The 9,761-nt window shown below is 29.0% G+C and overlaps 1 long non-coding RNA gene across 1 annotated transcript; it reads right to left on the bottom strand.

Moving 5' to 3' along the window:
* Nucleotides 1–5,505: 5,505 nt before the first annotated feature.
* LOC136219108 (uncharacterized) lies at nt 5,506–8,064 on the bottom strand. The gene is made up of 4 exons (XR_010684048.1): nt 7,468–8,064; nt 6,309–6,485; nt 5,714–6,235; nt 5,506–5,574 (listed from the first exon to the last, which is right to left on the bottom strand). It is a non-coding gene; the product is annotated as an uncharacterized lncRNA (long non-coding RNA).
* Between the last annotated feature and the right edge of the window lie 1,697 nt (nt 8,065–9,761).

Raw genomic sequence — 9,761 nt, 5'->3', positions numbered from 1 at the left:
TTTTTCTCCTAAAATAAAAATGTTACATAAATTTAGTCAAACTATACGTAAATTATATCTAAAAATAAAATATTTACGTAAAGTTCAAAAGTTTTACGTAAAACTCTAATTTTCACAAGGTTTGTGGATTTTTCTCCTAAAATAACAAGGTTACATAAATTTAGTCAAAACTTACGTAAATTATGTCTAAAAATAAAAGATTTACGTAAAATTCATAAGTTTTACGTAAAACTTTATTTTCACAAGGTTTGTGGATTTTTTTCATCTAAAATAAAAATTTACGTAAATTTAGTCAAACTATATGTAAATTACATCTAAAAATAAAATATTTACGTAAAGTTCAAAAGTTTTACGTAAAACTCTAATTTTCACAAGGTTTATGGATTTTTTCTCCTAAAATGATACTGTTACGTAAATTTAGTCAAACCTTACATAAATTATGTCTAAAAATAAAAGATTTACGTAAAATTCATAGGTTCTACGTAAAACTCTATTTTCAAAAGGTTTGTGAATTTTTTTTCTCCTAAAATAAAAAGGTTACCTAAATTTAGTCAAACTATATTTAAATTATATCTAAAAATAAAATATTTACGTAAAGTTCAAAGGTTTTACGTAAAACTCTAATTTTCAAAAGGTTTGTGGATTTTTCTCCTAAAATAATAAGGTTACGTAAATTTAGTCAAACCTTACGTAAATTATGTCTAAAAATAAAAGATTTACGTAAAATTCATAGGTTTTAGGTAAAACTCTATTTTCAAAAGGTTTGTGAATTTTTTTCTCCTAAAATAAAAAGGTTAAGTAAATTTAGTCAAACTATACGTAAATTATATCTCAATATAAAATATTTACGTAAAGTTCAAAGGTTTTACGTAAAACTCTAATTTTCACAAGGTTTGTGGATTTTTCTCCTAAAATAATAAGGTTACGTAAATTTAGTCAAACCTTACGTAAATTATGTCTAAAAATAAAAGATTTACGTAAAATTCATAGGTTTTACGTAAAACTCTATTTTCAAAAGGTTTGTGAATTTTTTTCTCCTAAAATAAAAAGGTTACGTAAATTTAGTCAAACTATACGTAAATTATATCTAAAAAGAAAATATTTACGTAAAGTTCAAAGGTTTTATGTAAAACTCTAATTTTCACATGGTTTGTAGATTTTTTCTCCTAAAATGACACGATTACTTAAATTTAGTCAAACCTTACCTAAATTATGTCTAAAAATAAATACGTAAAATTCATAGGTTTTACGTAAAACTCTGTTTTCAAAAGGTTTATTAAATTTTTTTTCCCAAAATAAAAAGGTTACATAAATTTAGTCAAACTATACGTAAATTATATCTAAAAATAAAATATTTACGTAAAGTTAAAGGTTTTACGTAAAACTCTAATTTTCACAAGGTTTGTGGATTTTTCTCCTAAAATAATAAGGTTATGTAAATTTAGTCAAACCTTACGTAAATTATGTCTAAAAATAAAAGATTTACGTAAAATTCATAGGTTTTACGTAAAACTCTATTTTCAAAAGGTTTGTAAATTTTTTTCTCCTAAAATAAAAAGATTACGTAAATTTAGTCAAACTATACGTAAATTATATCTAAAAATAAAATATTTACGTAAAGTTCAAAGGTTTTACGTAAAACTCTAATTTTCAAAAGGTTTGTGGTTTTTTCTCTTAAAATAATAAGGTTACGTAAATTTAGTCAAACCTTACGTAAATTATGTCTAAAAATAAAAGATTTACGTAAAATCGTAGGTTTTACGTAAAACTCTATTTTCAAAAGGTTTGTGAATTTTTTTCTCCTAAAATAAAAAGGCTAAGTAAATTTAGTCAAACTATACGTAAATTATATCTAAAAATAAAATATTTACGTAAAGTTCAAAGGTTTTACGTAATACTCTAATTTTCAAAAGGTTTGTGGATTTTTCTCCTAAAATAATAAGGTTATGTAAATTTAGTCAAACCTTACGTAAATTATGTCTAAAAATAAAAGATTTACGTAAAATTCATAGGTTTTACGTAAAACTCTATTTTCAAAAGGTTTGTGAATTTTTTTCTCCTAAAATAAAAAGGTTAAGTAAATTTAGTCAAACTATACGTAAATTATATCTAAATATAAAATATTTACGTAAAGTTCAAAGGTTTTACGTAAAACTCTAATTTTCACAAGGTTTGTGGATTTTTCTCCTAAAATAATAAGGTTACGTAAATTTAGTCAAACCTTACGTAAATTATGTCTAAAAATAAAAGATTTACGTAAAATTCATAGGTTTTACGTAAAACTCTATTTTCAAAAGGTTTGTGAATTTTTTTCTCCTAAAATAAAAAGGTTACGTAAATTTAGTCAAACTATACGTAAATTATATCTAAAAAGAAAATATTTACGTAAAGTTCAAAGGTTTTATGTAAAACTCTAATTTTCACATGGTTTGTAGATTTTTTCTCCTAAAATGACACGATTACTTAAATTTAGTCAAACCTTACCTAAATTAGGTCTAAAAATAAATACGTAAAATTCATAGGTTTTACGTAAAACTCTGTTTTCAAAAGGTTTATTAAATTTTTTTTCCCAAAATAAAAAGGTTACATAAATTTAGTCAAACTATACGTAAATTATATCTAAAAATAAAATATTTACGTAAAGTTAAAGGTTTTACGTAAAACTCTAATTTTCACAAGGTTTGTGGATTTTTCTCATAAAATAATAAGGTTATGTAAATTTAGTCAAACCTTACGTAAATTATGTCTAAAAATAAAAGATTTACGTAAAATTCATAGGTTTTACGTAAAACTCTATTTTCAAAAAGTTTGTAAATTTTTTTCTCCTAAAATAAAAAGATTACGTAAATTTAGTCAAACTATACGTAAATTATATCTAAAAATAAAATATTTACGTAAAGTTCAAAGGTTTTACGTAAAACTCTAATTTTCAAAAGGTTTGTGGTTTTTTCTCTTAAAATAATAAGGTTACGTAAATTTAGTCAAACCTTACGTAAATTATGTCTAAAAATAAAAGATTTACGTAAAATCGTAGGTTTTACGTAAAACTCTATTTTCAAAAGGTTTGTGAATTTTTTTCTCCTAAAATAAAAAGGTTAAGTAAATTTAGTCAAACTATACGTAAATTATATCTAAAAATAAAATATTTACGTAAAGTTCAAAGGTTTTACGTAATACTCTAATTTTCAAAAGGTTTGTGGATATTTCTCCTAAAATAATAAGGTTACGTAAATTTAGTCAAACCTTACGTAAATTATGTCTAAAAATAAAAGATTTATGTAAAATTCATAGGTTTTACGTAAAACTCTATTTTCAAAAGGTTTGTGAATTTTTTTCTCCTAAAATAAAAAGGTTACGTAAATTTAGTCAAACTATACGTAAATTATATCTAAAAATAAAATATTTACGTAAAGTTCAAAGGTTTTACGTAAAACTCTAATTTTCACAAGGTTTGTGGATTTTTCTCCTAAAATAATAAGGTTACGTAAATTTAGTCAAACCTTACGTAAATTATGTCTAAAAATAAAAGATTTACGTAAAATTCATAGGTTTTACGTAAAACTCTATTTTCAAAAGGTTTGTGAATTTTTTTCTCCTAAAATAAAAAGGTTACGTAAATTTAGTCAAACTATACGTAAATTATATCTAAAATGAAAATATTTACGTAAAGTTCAAAGGTTTTACGTAAAACTCTAATTTTCACAAAGGTTTGTAGATTTTTTCTCCTAAAATGACACGGTATATAAATTTAGTCAAACCTTACGTAAATTATGTCTAAAAATAAATACGTAAAATTCATAGGTTTTACGTAAAACTCTATTTTCAAAAGGTTTGTTAATTTTTTTCTCCTAAAATAAAAAGGTTACATAAATTTAGTCAAACTATACGTAAATTATATCTAAAAATAAAATATTTACGTAAAATTCAAAGGTTTTACGTAAAACTCTAATATTATGTCTAAAAATAAATACGTAAAATTCATAGGTTTTACGTAAAACTCTATTTTCAAAAGGTTTGTGAATTTTTTTCTCCTAAAATGAAAAGGTTACGTAAATTTAGTCAAACTATACGTAGATTATATCTAAAAAGAAAATATTTACGTAAAGCTCAAAGGTTTTACGTAAAACTCTAATTTTCACAAGGTTTGTGGATTTTTTCTCCTAAAATGACACGGTTACGTAAATTTAGTCAAACCTTATGTAAATTATGTCTAAAAATAAATACGTAAAATTCATAGGTTTTACGTAAAACTTTGTTTTCAAAAGGTTTGTGAACTTTTTCTCCTAAAATAAAAAGGTTACATAAATTTAGTCAAACTATACGTAAATTATATCTAAAAATAAAATATTTATGTAAAGTTCAAAGGTTTTACATAAAACTCTAATTTTCATAAGGGTTGTGGATTTTTTCTTCTAAAATAACAAGTTTACGTAAATTTAGTCAAACCTTACGTAAATTATGTCTAGAAATAAAAGATTTACGTAAAGTTCAAAGGTTTTACGTAAAACTTTAGTTTTCACAAGGTTTGTGGATTTTTCTCCTAAAATAACAAGATTACGTAAATTTCGTCCAAATTTACATAAATTATGTCTGAAAATAAAATATTTAGGTAACATTTAGGTAACGTTAAAAGGTTTTACTTATGGCAACATCTGTGAATTAAAACCGTTGCCAATGTCATCGGCTTTATTGGCAACGATTTAGAAAAAAACTGCTGCCAAATGTCAATGCTCTCCGGAACTATAGTATTATTGTTGTTATTGTTATTATTATTATTATTGGATTGAAGGAAGCTACATTATAATCATTAGCATAAAAAACAAAAAGAACAAAAATAAATAATATTTTATAAGCAAAAAATCTTCTGCAAACGATCACCATCACCATATGAAAAGTGTGCATGACATCCAAATAATGATAATGGAATTAATAAAAAAAAAGTTGCAAATAATACAAATTCAGCATCTCAGCACAAAACAATAGCTGAACTAACTTACCAAGCAATGGCATCTATCTAATAGGTCTCATAGCTTGATTTCACAGCAAAAGAACCCAGTCGACAGCTACTTCATATCATGTTGAAAACTTTCATAACATTCCAGTAGACCAAACCACTACATTCCCAAGGACTAACAAGGATATGTCTAGTGCTTAGAGCAAAAGCTAAAGCAGAACCTTGTAAATCACATAAGTGCTGAAACAGCAGCACATTGATTAGAGTAAAAGCTAAAGCAGAATATGCAAATCGCAAGTATATTAGGCGGGACCGGAGAACATAACATCAGTATGCTGTAAAGGTAGAACTGTAAGCAGAAAAGAGAAGAACTGCAAGCAATGAGATGGACAAATTTATGGAGTTTCCATCTGATGTGCCATCTGTTTCTGTTGATGGTACAGTTTTAGATCCAGTACCTACACCGGCAATAAAAAAACGAGTTAGATCAGGAGAAAAGCACAAAGTTTCAGTGCAGACCTATGAATTGATGCACATGATTAGAAAGCTGTTTTATGTACCTAAAGTACTTGAAGTTGGATCTTCTGGTGTTCCTGCCTGAGATGCAGCTGGAGAAGCAGCTGTCCACATTCAGGTAATACAAAGTCAATATTTTCATATTGTTATTGTTTCAACATTTTAGATAAAGTAATCACCTTTAGATTATTGGCATTCGAATTCGGTTTTATATGAGGCTACGTGAAAAGAAATATGTCTTACCATTGCAGCTGCTGAGTGGTGGAGTTTGAACATTGCAAGCACCAGGGAGGGAAAGAGCCCGAGTCTGGTTGATGTTTAGCCCAAGTGATGAAGAACCACCACGTTTAGAACCCGACACAAGCACTGTGGCGATGATCGAACAACACTAGCGAGTTGTATTGCAACACTGTGAACAAGGCTTTTATAGGAATTAAATTAAGGGGTGATGAGGGAGAGAGAAACTTGTGTGGGTGACCAACCCTTCCTATTTATTAACGGTCCTAGTAAACAAATAAGATCTAAAGGTGTTCAACCCTGGAGATTTGGAAAGTTGGTAACTTGTTTTTATGGGTGACCAACTTCTTGCATTTGTATATTTCTCAAATGAATCTCAAACCTGATTTGCAGATGCTAATGCACCTCTAAGCTCCTTTGGAGTAATTTCAGCAATATATACAGGTACCTAGTACAAATAGAATTACAGATTTTGGATCATCTGGAAATATGTTAACTTCTTTCATTGCACATAATGCTCCAGTTTCACTGTTGAAAATGAAAGACTTCCGTAAGCATTATTATAAAGAGACTAGATAGAAAAGAAATACAGAGGGAATACCTATTGCTGACAACATAATCACTGCCAAATGTACCACGTCCAATAAGCTTCCCTTTCTACCAGTGACTTTTCAAGTATATAGCATCTGGTTTTGCAATAACTTGAGAAATGGGGAGTTGATTGTGAAGGTGAAGGTGAAGGTTTATCTCTAGATGCTCCACTATCTTCCTCGTGTCTCTGTCAATTCATGCATTGTAACATCAAAGAAAATAGAAAAAAATCCAATGTAAAGCCTGTTAAAGGTTATAATTGCACATATTAGTTGGAGGATTCTTACAAGGAACTAATAAATGATTATGCAATGCCTATTTTGCCTTCATACCATTTATATGGTAAATAGACATATCATTCGTAACTCGAATATGGTCTCTTAAATAAAAAAAATTTAAAATCCTAAAATTGCAGAACTTAAAATAATATTGTCTAGCATATTTCCCATGAAACTGCAACCAAGCTCATAAAAAGGAACCAGAACTGGGATTCTATTTAATGTCAAGAAGAGCAAAGATATAGGTGAATGAGTAAAAACAAACAAAACAAAGGCTCAACGTGTAAAATCAAAGACAGATCTACAACACTTAAAGTGAGTCGTTGAAGAATAAATCTAGGACTAAAAAACTCAAAATCAAAATCTAAAAACAGGTTACCCAAGTTTAAGACACCATAAACATTCCAGCAATGAACTAAACAAAAAAGAAGCACAAATCTAATAAATAGAAAAGAAAAGAAAAGGCAAATCAATTTATATATATAGAATTCTAACTTATCTAGAATTCTACTTATCTAACAGTTAATCAATTTATATTATGTCTATTTAGAGTAAAAGCTAAAACAGCACCACATGCATCACTTAAAACATTAATGGAAAATCAATTTGTATATCTTAAGTAAACTAACCAACTACAGGAAGTTAATCACCAAAAATTCAATATTAAATCTGAAAGAATCATATGAATTTTCCTATACCAAGATTTCCAATCCTTCAACCAATTGCCCTGAAAAAGCAATTATGTTGAACAATCATATGAATTCATTTTCTTTTACCCACACAAAATGTCAATTTTTTTTAACAATCATAAGCTATTCAGAACAATAACAAGATCAATTACCAACTGCAGCCATTTGCAGGCTCTGAATTTAGCAAAAATGCAAAATATACCTTTTGAAATGCATCATTAAAACGAAGTGCCTATCGTGATCAGTCGTGCAACCCAAGATCCGGTGCTTCCTCTCAGAACTCCTTCAAAATGGCCAACTTCTTCCATTTTCCGACCATCACACCAGGCTTCTTATAGTCAAGTCAATTAGAGGCTCCCAGAGCTTCTAGGAGAAGAGTATTAATTCGTAGTTGGAGGGCAGAGCTTACCTGAAAGAGGGCTTAGCTTCAATTCAATTTGCGCTACACGACCATATGATGCGGAAGAAAAACTTACAGGATACTCGATTTGATGAGGGTATTGGGAAGAAATCGCCAAATTCAAATACGGGGACAAGTCTGCTGAAAAACACGGAAGAAATACTTGAAGGCTGCAACTCCATTTGGATGAGAGGATTGGGAAGAATGCCAAATTCAAAATTGGCAAACAAAATAAAAATGAAGGGGGATACGAAGAAAGATGGGAGACGAAGAAAGAGAATTTAGTCGAGAGACGCATGAATCCTTTAGAGCAGAGTTGTGTAGAAGGGGAAGGGAATGAGAGACAGGTAGAAAAGGTAACAAGTTAAAATGTGTGAATTAACGCTGAAACGAATTGAATGGATATGATTAACATTAATTATAAAGAAGGGTAGATTAAGCAAAGTAAACATTACTTTGTTTTTCAACAAAGTAACTGTAGCCTGCACCAACAACAAGAAGCTTTAATGTCCTATTTAACTCGCATCTTGGCTATCAACATTGTTCCAAATGCATTGAATGGAAGTCCCGTCTGCGCCTTGTATAAGCCATACTCCTGTCAATTCATAAATTCATAGAACATAAAATTAGAGATTCAACAAAACACATGATCGTTTTAGAAATGAATAAAGCTAAAAAAAATTAAAATTGAAGAGCAACATATGAACAAACAATAGAGAGGAGATTTCTCCTCATTCACCATTATCTCCAATGGTATAGTCCGAGTTTTCTCAGCACTAGGATCAATAAAACCATCTACAGAACAAACAAAATCTCCCGTTAGGACAATAAAGCAATCCGATGCAATAAATTGAAGGAGACCTTTTAACTTACATCCATAAAACATGGTTTATACCAAGAGGTAACATGTCAAAATTTATGTGACAATTAGTTTCAAGGAATTCTTGTAAGAGCTGCAACAACATAACTCAGTCATTTCAATCTTTTATTATTATTTTTGTCATCAGCAAAGGAGAAAAATGAGGCAATAGTAATGAACCAATTTTGTGTATGTAATTCAAATACGAGTGTCCATTAAGCTATCATAACATATTTTGAAGCACTGTTGAAATCTATGTAATATGATATAACCTTTTGTTCCTTTTAACTAACATTTAACTAATACTCCACATATTAAAAATATTGTTAAGCACCAGAATGTTATTCCACTTTAAACAAACACAACAAATGTTTGAGCTTGTAAATCAGCAATTATTGCCAACATTGCATACCCCCCACCCCCCCCCCCCCCCCCCACACACACATATTATAATTATAATTAAGTAGCTCCTTATGTTTAGAAGCCACTTCATCAGTGTTCCTATCCTCAACAACCTATTGAAGCTCATTCATTCCAGCTTCTAGCTCGTCAAGTAGTTCTACTCCATGATCATTCTTTGATTCAGTCAGGTTTGAGATGATAAAATAAAACTCTTTTCGTGCTTAAAAGATCGAGAAATATGCTTTACATTTTATATCCCACATACAAACAATTTTCATGTTACCATTAACCCAACATTATAAACAAAGAAAAAACTCTTAAAGAGAATAAAACCACTACCACATATTATATTCACCTAAAAGCAAAAAAGGGTTCAAGGAGTCTTACTCTTTCCACAAAATCAAGTGCCTTGACTCCAACAATCTTGAAGCTTTTGTGATATCTTCAAGTGGTTTCTGCACTTCCCTTATAGCTTTGTTGTCAATTCGAAATGCATATGTTAAGAGTGCTCTTTGGTCCTTAATCGACAGTCCAGATATTAACACGGCTAGAACATGCAATGCAGGAGTAGATGTGCACTACCAGACCAATTGAATAAAGGTGGTCTAGTAATTAATCCAACAGCCAAAACAAGAGAAATTCAACAATGCTTCAACAAATATGACTTCCCTCTCTTCTCAACAAATTATCTTCATTGATCATTTCAATTCCTAAAAATTACATAAACCTTAAAAAAAACTGCTATATAATTTATGCTATGAATATCCCAAATCCAAATCAACTCCTGCCAGTGAACAGGTTTTATCTATCCTAGAGAAACTTTCAAACCCTAGGA

The sequence above is a fragment of the Euphorbia lathyris genome, chromosome 2 (genome assembly GCF_963576675.1).
Source record: "Euphorbia lathyris chromosome 2, ddEupLath1.1, whole genome shotgun sequence".
Lineage (NCBI taxonomy): Eukaryota > Viridiplantae > Streptophyta > Magnoliopsida > Malpighiales > Euphorbiaceae > Euphorbia > Euphorbia lathyris.
Note: the sequence above shows the minus strand (reverse complement) of the source record. Positions and strands in the feature narration are given on the sequence as shown.